Below are 8,967 nucleotides of genomic sequence, written 5' to 3'. Positions count from 1 at the left end.
GTGAGCGTACCACGAAAACTTAGCAACAGAAAGCAATTGTTCATCGGGGAAATCATCATGAATAGGTGGACCATCAGCGGGATCGCTGAATTCAAGTAGGGAAAAGTGGTCGGCAATGACATTTTCAACACATTTCTTGTCTTTGATCGTTATGTCAAATTCTTGCAAAAGAAGGATCCACCGTATTAGTCACGCCTTAGCATCCTTTTTGGAAAGGAGATATTTCAAGGTAGAGTGATCTGTGAAGATTGTAATAGGCGATTCAATCAAATAAGATCGGAATTCATCAAGGGCAAAGACAACGGCAAGCAACTCTTTTTCAGTAGTGGAATAGTTCATTTGAGCACTATTGAGAGTTTGGCTTGCATAATAGACAACAAAGGGTTTCCCCTCCCTTCGTTGTCCTAGCACAGCTCCCACAGCAAAGTTGTTGGCGTCACACATGATCTTGAAAGGAAGACTCCAATCGGGGTGACTGAATGATGGGAGCGAAAGTGAGTGAATTGACAAGCGTTCGGAATGATTCCTCACACTTAGGTGTCCATTAATGTAGAGTCCAAGAACTTTACTTAGCTAAGATAGATAGTAGTATTATAGTATGTATAGCATTATCTTTGTAACTGTGGATTTTTGGTTCAGACCGGGAATTATTTGGACACTCATAGTAGTACTTATAGACTTTCTAAGTTTGACCTATAGTTTAAGAATATTAATTTTAACCTAAGGTTTGATTATATAGCTGATATTAAGAATAATATTTATTATACTATAAGGTTTAGATATCAACCAATAGGATTTTAAGCACATGTTATGAATGGGTAATTAAAGATTAAGTATTTTGGAGGATTAAATTTAATAAGGAGTAAAGTTTGAATGCATTAGGGTCAGTCAGCAGCTTTGAATACGTTGAGGGCTTAGTCAAGGGTGTTTACTCCATTCAAACTTAGCTAAAAATGTGTAATTTCGTGTTTAATTAATCAGCCTGTGCCGATATATCGCAGCACGTAGATACGGAAAACACGAGACGATGCACGGTCGCCTCGGGCATACTGGCCCAGGCGATATATCGCCTATCGCCTCCTCTAGCATGTTTTCAAACATTTTTGAATTCTTTTCCTTTCAGCCATTCAAACTCCTTCATAAGTCCAGCATCTGTTGAACGAGTCTTCAGCCTCTGCTGAACGATTATTCAAATTATTTTCACCTAAAAAGCCATTATTTTTATTCAAGTAAAATCAAGATACTTTCATTCCCAAACTCTATAAATAGGACCTAGTACCCAGCCATTATTCACCTTTTGCTCTAAGTTCAGAAGCTGGTAGTGTTAAGTGAGTGTGAGAGTGTAAACACCTGGTTTGGGAAAATCATAAGCTTAAACATCATAAGCTTATCAAACACTTTGGGAAGTGAGGTTCTATAGTATTTCGGTTGTGGTGTAGATTGGTCTTTCAAGTCTTTGAGGTAAACCAAAACTCTAGCTCATTGTGCTATGTTATTTTCTTTCTCATAGCCTTCTACTCAGTTTCCTAACCTCATTCTTATTTTGGTTAGGAAATCTAAGCTCTTGAGCACATAAGTTTTGGTAAGTGTGACTTTCAATGGTTTAGTCTTCCCATTTCCTTTTCATCTCTTTTCTTCTTTAGACTCACTCTTTATATATGGTTTTAGGAGTGTTCCAAAAGTCCTAACTCAGTCCACATATCCCGGTAACTTTGGTAAGGAAAATAGGCTAGAATCAATATGTTATATGCTTATGTTATCTTATGTTTTATGTTATTAAATGTGTTATGATATGTATGCATGTATGTTTGTAGGCTTGGGCATATGACCCATATGACTAACAAGAGCCCAAATGGGTTATGGGCATATGACCTACTTAGCTAGTAGGACCCCACTAATCCCATGGGCATATGCTTGTTTAGTCTATGGGACCCCAAGTAATAATGGCCATTATAATAAGTGTATGTTATAAGTATTATGTTAAGTCTTTATGTTTCTTATGAAATTATGTTTATGACTATGTGTTAGATTTTCCTTGCTGGGCATTAGGCTCATTCCTTTTTGTTTTATGTGCAGGAAAATAGCTTTAAGAGGCGGTAAGATTCGTGGATGCTTAGAGAATGTGTATCGATGGTGAATGGAGTCAAGGGGCCGAGCGTTATTCGATTCGAGGATGTAGTTACTGTTTTATGTCTTTTTATGGTTTTACATGTATTTTCCGCATTTCTTATGTAATGTCTTTTTATTAAATCATGTTTTGTTTTAAAGACAATGGGATCCCATATCCTTCTTAGTATTTTATTTTGTAAGTAACTCTTTTTTTTTTTTTACAAGTTACTTAATAAAATTATGGTATTTTCGCAAATGTAAGTTCTATTTAGGATTTTATGTATAGTTTCGTTAATGGTCCAAAAGTCTAGTTTAGTGGGTCATTACAATTAAAAAGTAACATCTTTGGCTAGGAGGTTGCCCAGCGGACGAGCAATCATTGAACAAATTTGTATGAACCTCCTATAGAAACCAGCATGACCAAGAAATGACCTAACGTCTTTGACAGTCTTAGGAGTCGGCAGGTTGGAGATAAGGTCAACTTTAGATTGATCAACCTCAATTCCTTTTTCAGAAACAATGTGGCCTAAGACTATGCTAGAAGACACCATGAAGTGGCATTTCTCCCAATTGAGCACAAGTCATTTCTCAATGCATCGTTTTAAAACAGCTTCAAGATGAAGAAGACATGTTGCAAAGGAATTTCCAAAAACGGTTAAGTCATCCATGAATACTTCCATTGATTTTTCAATCATGTCACTAAAGATGCTCATCATGCATCTTTGGAAAGTAGCTAGTGCGTTACACAAGCCAAATGGCATACGCCGGAAAGCAAAAGTGCCAAAGGGACAAGTGAACGTGGTCTTATCTTGATCTTCTAATGCAATCTCAATTTGATAATAGCCAGAATAGCCATCAAGAAAGCAATAGAAAGGATGACCGGTTACACGTTCAAGGATTTGATCAATGAATGGGAGTAGAAAATGATCTTTGCGGGAGGCGGCATTTAATTTTCTATAATCAATGCACATGCGCCACCCCATCACCATTTTTGTGGGGACAAGGACCCCTTTTTCGTTTTGGATAACGGTGACACCAGATTTCTTGGGCATGACTTGAGTAGGACTGACCCATTTGCTAGCAGCTACTGGGTAAATAATATCAGCGTCTAGCAATTTCAAAACTTCTTTTTTTACAGCTTTTTTCATCGTGGGGTTCAGTCGTCGCTGAGGGTCTCTTTGGGGGATAGCTTCATCCTCCAGATTGATTCAATTGGAGCAAATTAAAGGGCTAATACCTTTGATATCAACAAGCGTCCAACCTATCGCAGATTTATGCGTTCGCAGTAGCTCGAGTAACTACAATTCTTGAGAATTTTGAAGGTTGGACGAGATGATAACTGGAAAGGTTTCACCGTCTCCCAAGAAGGCATGTTTCAAACCCTCGGGAAGTTGGTTCAATTGAACAATTGGAAACTTTTCGATTGAATTTTTTGGCTGTGCCCTCTCATGAGGTAGCTCTTCAAAGCGAGGTTGCCAAAACTGAGTCCTTCTATTGCGTGAGTCTATGCGATCTGATATTGCAAGAGTAGACTCAATAGAATTGGGACTTACGTTGTCAGACAGAAGGAGGATTACATCAAGATTATCAAAGTTGCTTCGCAATTGAACCTCCTCAGGGATTAAAGAGTCAATCATGAATGTTTGATAGCATTCATCATCTTCTCGGGGTTGTTTCCCGATGTGGAAGATATTGACTTCAAGAGTCATGTTTCCAAATGATATCTTATTAGACTGTTCCGACAATTGATCAAAGCATTTGCTGTAGCAAGGAATGGTCTTCTGAGGATAATAGGAATTTTAGACTCCATGTTTACCACAAATTGGGTATCAAGAATAAGAAAATCCACAGGGTAATAGAATTTTTCAATCTGAACTAACACGTCCTCAACAATACCCCTAGGCTTTTTGGTGGAACAGTCAGCAAGTTGTAATACAACAGATGTTGGCTTCATTTCTCCAAGACCGAGTTGCAAGTATACGGAGTAAGGCATGAGGTTTACACTCGCGACAAGATCAAGTAAGGCTTAGCTGACTTCATGGGTCTCAATGTGGCAAGAAATGGTGGGACAATCAGGATCTTTGTATTTCGGCGATGCCTTTTGTTCAATCACCGCACTCACTTGCTCAGTCAAGAAAGAAATCTTCTTGACATGATGCTTCCTTTTTGCAGTGCATAGATCCTTGATGATTTTGGCATAAGCGGGCACTTGTTTTATGATGTGAAGCAAAGGAAGATTAATCTTCACTTGTTTTAAGTGCTCAAGGATTTCAGCTCGATTATCAAGAAGTTTCCCAACAGGTTTCGAAGCCTGGGGAAATGGTACTTTTGGAGTGGCATTGAGTGGTGGATTTTTCGGAAATGACTTTCGGAGTACTGGGAGTGTTGGATTTTATGGGTGGGCCTTGCAAAGTTTTACCACTCTCGTTGTGATGGCATTCACTTCCTTGACATTTTGATCATTAGAATTTGAAGATTGGACCATGTGTTGGCCTTACACATTGATTTCGGTTGGGAAGGAAGTTTGCCTTTTTTCGGAATGGCCAAGGATTCAGTCAATTTTGAGAATTGACATTTCATTTCCTTGATTTCTTCCATCATTTGGCGATTAAGTTTGGATTGTTCCTCGATGAATGCATGAAGAGTATTCTTGAGAGAATTTCGTTGTGGATGAGCATTGTATTGAGGTGCAGAATACGCCTTTGACGATTGAGCTTGGTTGGAATCTCTCCAACTGAAATTTGAGTGGTTTCTCCAACCAGGGTTGTGCGTATGGGAGAATGGCTTGTTATATGCCCCTACGACATTGTATTGCTCCTCATAAACCCCCTCATTTCATTCAAAGCTAAGCAGTCCTTAGCTAAGTGCTCCGTCCCTCCACAAACAAAGCAAGGTTCTTGCGGTTCAGCTTGAGCGATCATGCGCGATTTTTGGCCATTTTTCATCATTAAGACCTTAAGCTGCTTTTTCAAAGCTTCAAGTTGGGCCTTAACACTATCCTCTTCTTGAAGTTGATAGATCCCAGATGGTTTGTGTTGGTTGGTGCTATCAGTAGCGCTTGGACCAGTCTAAGTGTGAGACTTTTTCGTAGTTTCTTCGAGATATTCAAGAGCATCGTCTGACTATTTTTCGAGGAATTTACCATTGCATAGCATTTCTACAAACTGGCACTCATGACTCGTGAGGCCTTCATAGAAGTAACTGTCTAAACGCCAATTCTCATAGCCATGGTGCGGGCATTGATTTAACAGATTTTTGAATCTTTCCCAGACTTGATAGAACGTTTCATTGTCCTTTTGGGAGAATGTGGAAATCTGTCATTTTGGGAGAATGTGGAAATCCCCGACAACGGTGCCAAAAAAATTTTAATGCCCAAATCGTGACAACCACTAAGTGGTGGTTGTAGTATAAATCGGGCGGTCGATCCACAAGGAGGTAACCTAAAACCAAAAGATTAGTAGAAAATAACACAAAAAATTAGTAACATGAAATAAACAAAAATGGAAATGAAAAGAGATTTCAGATTTTGGTGTTGTCTTTTTGATGAAATGATAAAATGAGATAAGTAAAATAAAGGTAAGATGTAATCAAGAGTTTGAGAAATGGAAAGGTTTCAAAAATCATCCATATGCTTGTTTAGTTACTTGGTTACTTGATTTACAAAAATACACAAGTAAATAGTTCACATCCCAACATTTAATTGGAAAATCTAACATTAAAGTACATATTCTTTTCTAACAAAAGTCCATTTGAGTTATAAAGTTCTTTACTTTAAAAACACAATGTTAATCTTATGAAAAATCTAAAAATGACAAAATACCCAAGGGCAATAATGCAATAGAAGATTAGACATAAAATTATGTATCAATACTACTTTTACTAATTAGAAGCACATAGAAAGAGCATGACTAATCCTATATAATATTAGTACAAGTAAATAAAGATAGCAAAATAGAGATGGGGATGAAAGAACATAAATAACTCAAATACATTACATTAAGAACATAGTAAATCAAAGTAGCAAAATAACATCACTAGCATATGGAATCATCCCTAACCTTCTTAGGAATATTAGGTCATTATGCTCATGATTCTCACAAAATTCTAAGAAGAAAATATGAGAAGAAAGTGAGTAGAAATTTTTCTATAGTTTCTTTACTCTAAAAATTACATTCTAAGTATGAAGAAGGAGTCCCTATTTATAGAGGGAGAAAATGACTAAAAAGAAATTAAACAACAAAATGGGGTTTACAAAATAAATCTGAAATATTAATAATAAAATATGATTTTGAAAAATCAAATCTTATTATTAATATTAACCTAGTTATTTTGGTGTATGGTCAAAATGCCCTCTTTCTAAAGCACCAAAAAAAATGATCTTTAAAACTCAAAATGGAAATTTTGCAAGGCCCAATACCCACAAAATATGGGTTGAAGGTGGCTGGTGGCAGATATGGGTTTTTGACCCATTCCCAGCCAATGAAAACGTGCCACGTGGGTGGCTGGGTTGGAGAGAAGGCTGGCTGAAGCTGCTGGAGAGTTGGGTCGCTTAGTAGGGAGGCTGGGCCTGCGTGGGCTGCTGGAGAAGCTTGAGTGAGGCATTGGGCTGGAGGATAAGGGCCTGCTAGGTTGGGCCTTTTGCTGGGCAGTTGGCTTCAGTTGCATTTGACGTTGGAGGCTTGCTTGGGGAAATTGAGGATGGCCTGGACAGGTGGTGCAAGGAGGTGCAAGGAGGCTGGCTTGGGTGCCGCGTGGCACACTGTGGGCATGCCACCTGGCGCGCAGAGAGAGGAGGAGAAGGGCTGGGCCTTCAGTTTGGGCCTTTGGGACTGGGCCAACTTCCTAAAAAATGTCATTCCTTCATTTTCCTTTTCAGATTTAACTATTTTTTTCTCTTTTTATTAATCTTCAAATGCAAATTATTTCCTAAAAATTAAACATAAATTACATTAAAATTAATATTTTCAATTAAAAATATATATATTACAATAAATTCATGAAAATATTAATTAAAACTTAATTTATTTTACACTTTAAAACTAACAAATTGACATTTTTGAGCACTAATCAAGACTGTGCTCAAAAACCAGTGTACTATATATGCAAAAGACTCCTTGGGGCTGAATCACGGTACCCACTAATAGAAAAGATAGCATTCTCCCTGATATTGGCTTCCAGGAAGCTTAGACCATACTTCCAGTCCTATTAAATCCATGTCATGACCGATCAACCTCTAAGGCAGGTATTAAAACCTAAAGCGTCGGGACGCCTTTTAAAATGGGCAGTGGAACTCAGCCAATTCGAGATACTGTACACACCACGGACCTCGATCAAGAGCCAGGCCCTTGCTGATTTTATGGCTGAATGCACTGGATTTCAAGAGGAGGTTTTGAAGGAGCCGGTGCAGGAGTTGTGGAAGATATTCGTGGATGGCTCATCTAACGAGAATGGATCCAGAGCTGGGATCATATTGATCTCTCCAGAAGGGCATTGATTCCATACAGCGCTGAGATTTGGATTCGATGCATCAAACAACGAAGCCGAGTATGAGGCTTTGTTAGCCGGGCTCAGAGTGGCAAGGGAATTGAAAGCAGGGGTCGTCCAGCGTTACAGTGATTCCCATCTCGTGGTTAATCAAGTGTTGGGGGAATACCAAGCGTGGGGTACCAAGATGGGAGCTTACCTAGCTAAGGTGAAGAAAGAGCTATCAAAATTTGAATACGGTACTGTCAAACAGATCCCTCACGAGCAGAACACTAATGTTGACGCTTTGGCAAGGCTTGCCACCACCAAGGAAGTTGAGACTTTGAACGTAGTACTGGTGGAATTCTTGGAGAGTCCAAGCGTGGCAGAAAAAGTGATAGAGGTCAAGATGATTGGCACAAGGCCGACCTGGATGACCCCCATTGTGGAATACCTTACAATAGGAAGGCTACCTGGGGAAAGAAAGGACATGAGAAAGATACTCTATCAAGCTCTGAGATATGTGATAGTAGATGGAACGTTATATCGACGTGGTCACTCACTACCTCTTCTATGATGTGTTTTGCCTGAGGAGTCTAAAACCATTCTGCAAGAGGTGTATGAAGGCTTTTGCAGAGATCATGCTAGGGGGCAAAACCTAGCCTTGAAAATATTAAGGAATGGTTATTTTTGGCCCACTTTAACAAAAGATTCCATCTCCCATGTTCAGAATTGCGACGAATGCCAGCGCTTTGCCACAGTCGCACGAGCTGCTCCAGTCGAGTTGACGATGATCTCATCCCCATTGCCATTTGCAGTATGGGGAATTGATTTAATAGGATCATTACCTATGGGAAAGGGAGGAGTTCATTATGCGGTGGTGGCCATTGATTATTTCACGAAGTGGGTAGAGGCCGAGCCTTTAGCAACCATCACTTCAAAGAAAGTCATCGACTTTGTGGTTAAAAACATCGTGTGCCGGTTTGGACTTCCTAAAAAGATCATGTCAGATAATGGAACCTAGGCTGATAGTGATCTCTTCACCGATATCTGTAAAAGGCACGGCATAATAAAAAAAAATTCTTCGATTGCATATCCACAGGCCAATGGACAGGTCGAAGCTGTGAATAAGACCCTAAAGGTGAGCCTCAAGAAAAGGTTAGATGAGGCCAAAGGAGTCTAGCCTGAGCAGCTCCCATAGGTACTCTGGGCATACTGAACTTCCCACAGGACCTCCACAGGGCACACTCCTTTCTCCCTGACTTTCAAAAGTGAGGTCGTCCTTCCCATCAAAGCAAAGGTAGCCACGCACAGGCTAAGGACATTCAGCCAGGAGTGGAATGATGAGTTGCTTAATGTGCCTCTCGACCTGATTGATGAAGAAAAAGAGGATTC

General features: G+C 39.4%; 1 non-coding gene across 1 annotated transcript; it reads left to right on the top strand.

Annotated features, from left to right (window-relative positions):
* Positions 1–5,331: 5,331 nt before the first annotated feature.
* Positions 5,332–5,439, top strand: LOC133802944 (small nucleolar RNA R71). Its single transcript, XR_009877687.1, has one exon. It is a non-coding gene; the product is annotated as a small nucleolar RNA R71 (small nucleolar RNA).
* Positions 5,440–8,967: the final 3,528 nt, after the last annotated feature.

The sequence above is a fragment of the Humulus lupulus genome, chromosome 9, assembly GCF_963169125.1.
Source record: "Humulus lupulus chromosome 9, drHumLupu1.1, whole genome shotgun sequence".
Classification (NCBI taxonomy): Eukaryota; Viridiplantae; Streptophyta; class Magnoliopsida; order Rosales; family Cannabaceae; genus Humulus; species Humulus lupulus.
This window is presented reverse-complemented; position numbering and strand designations above follow the sequence as displayed.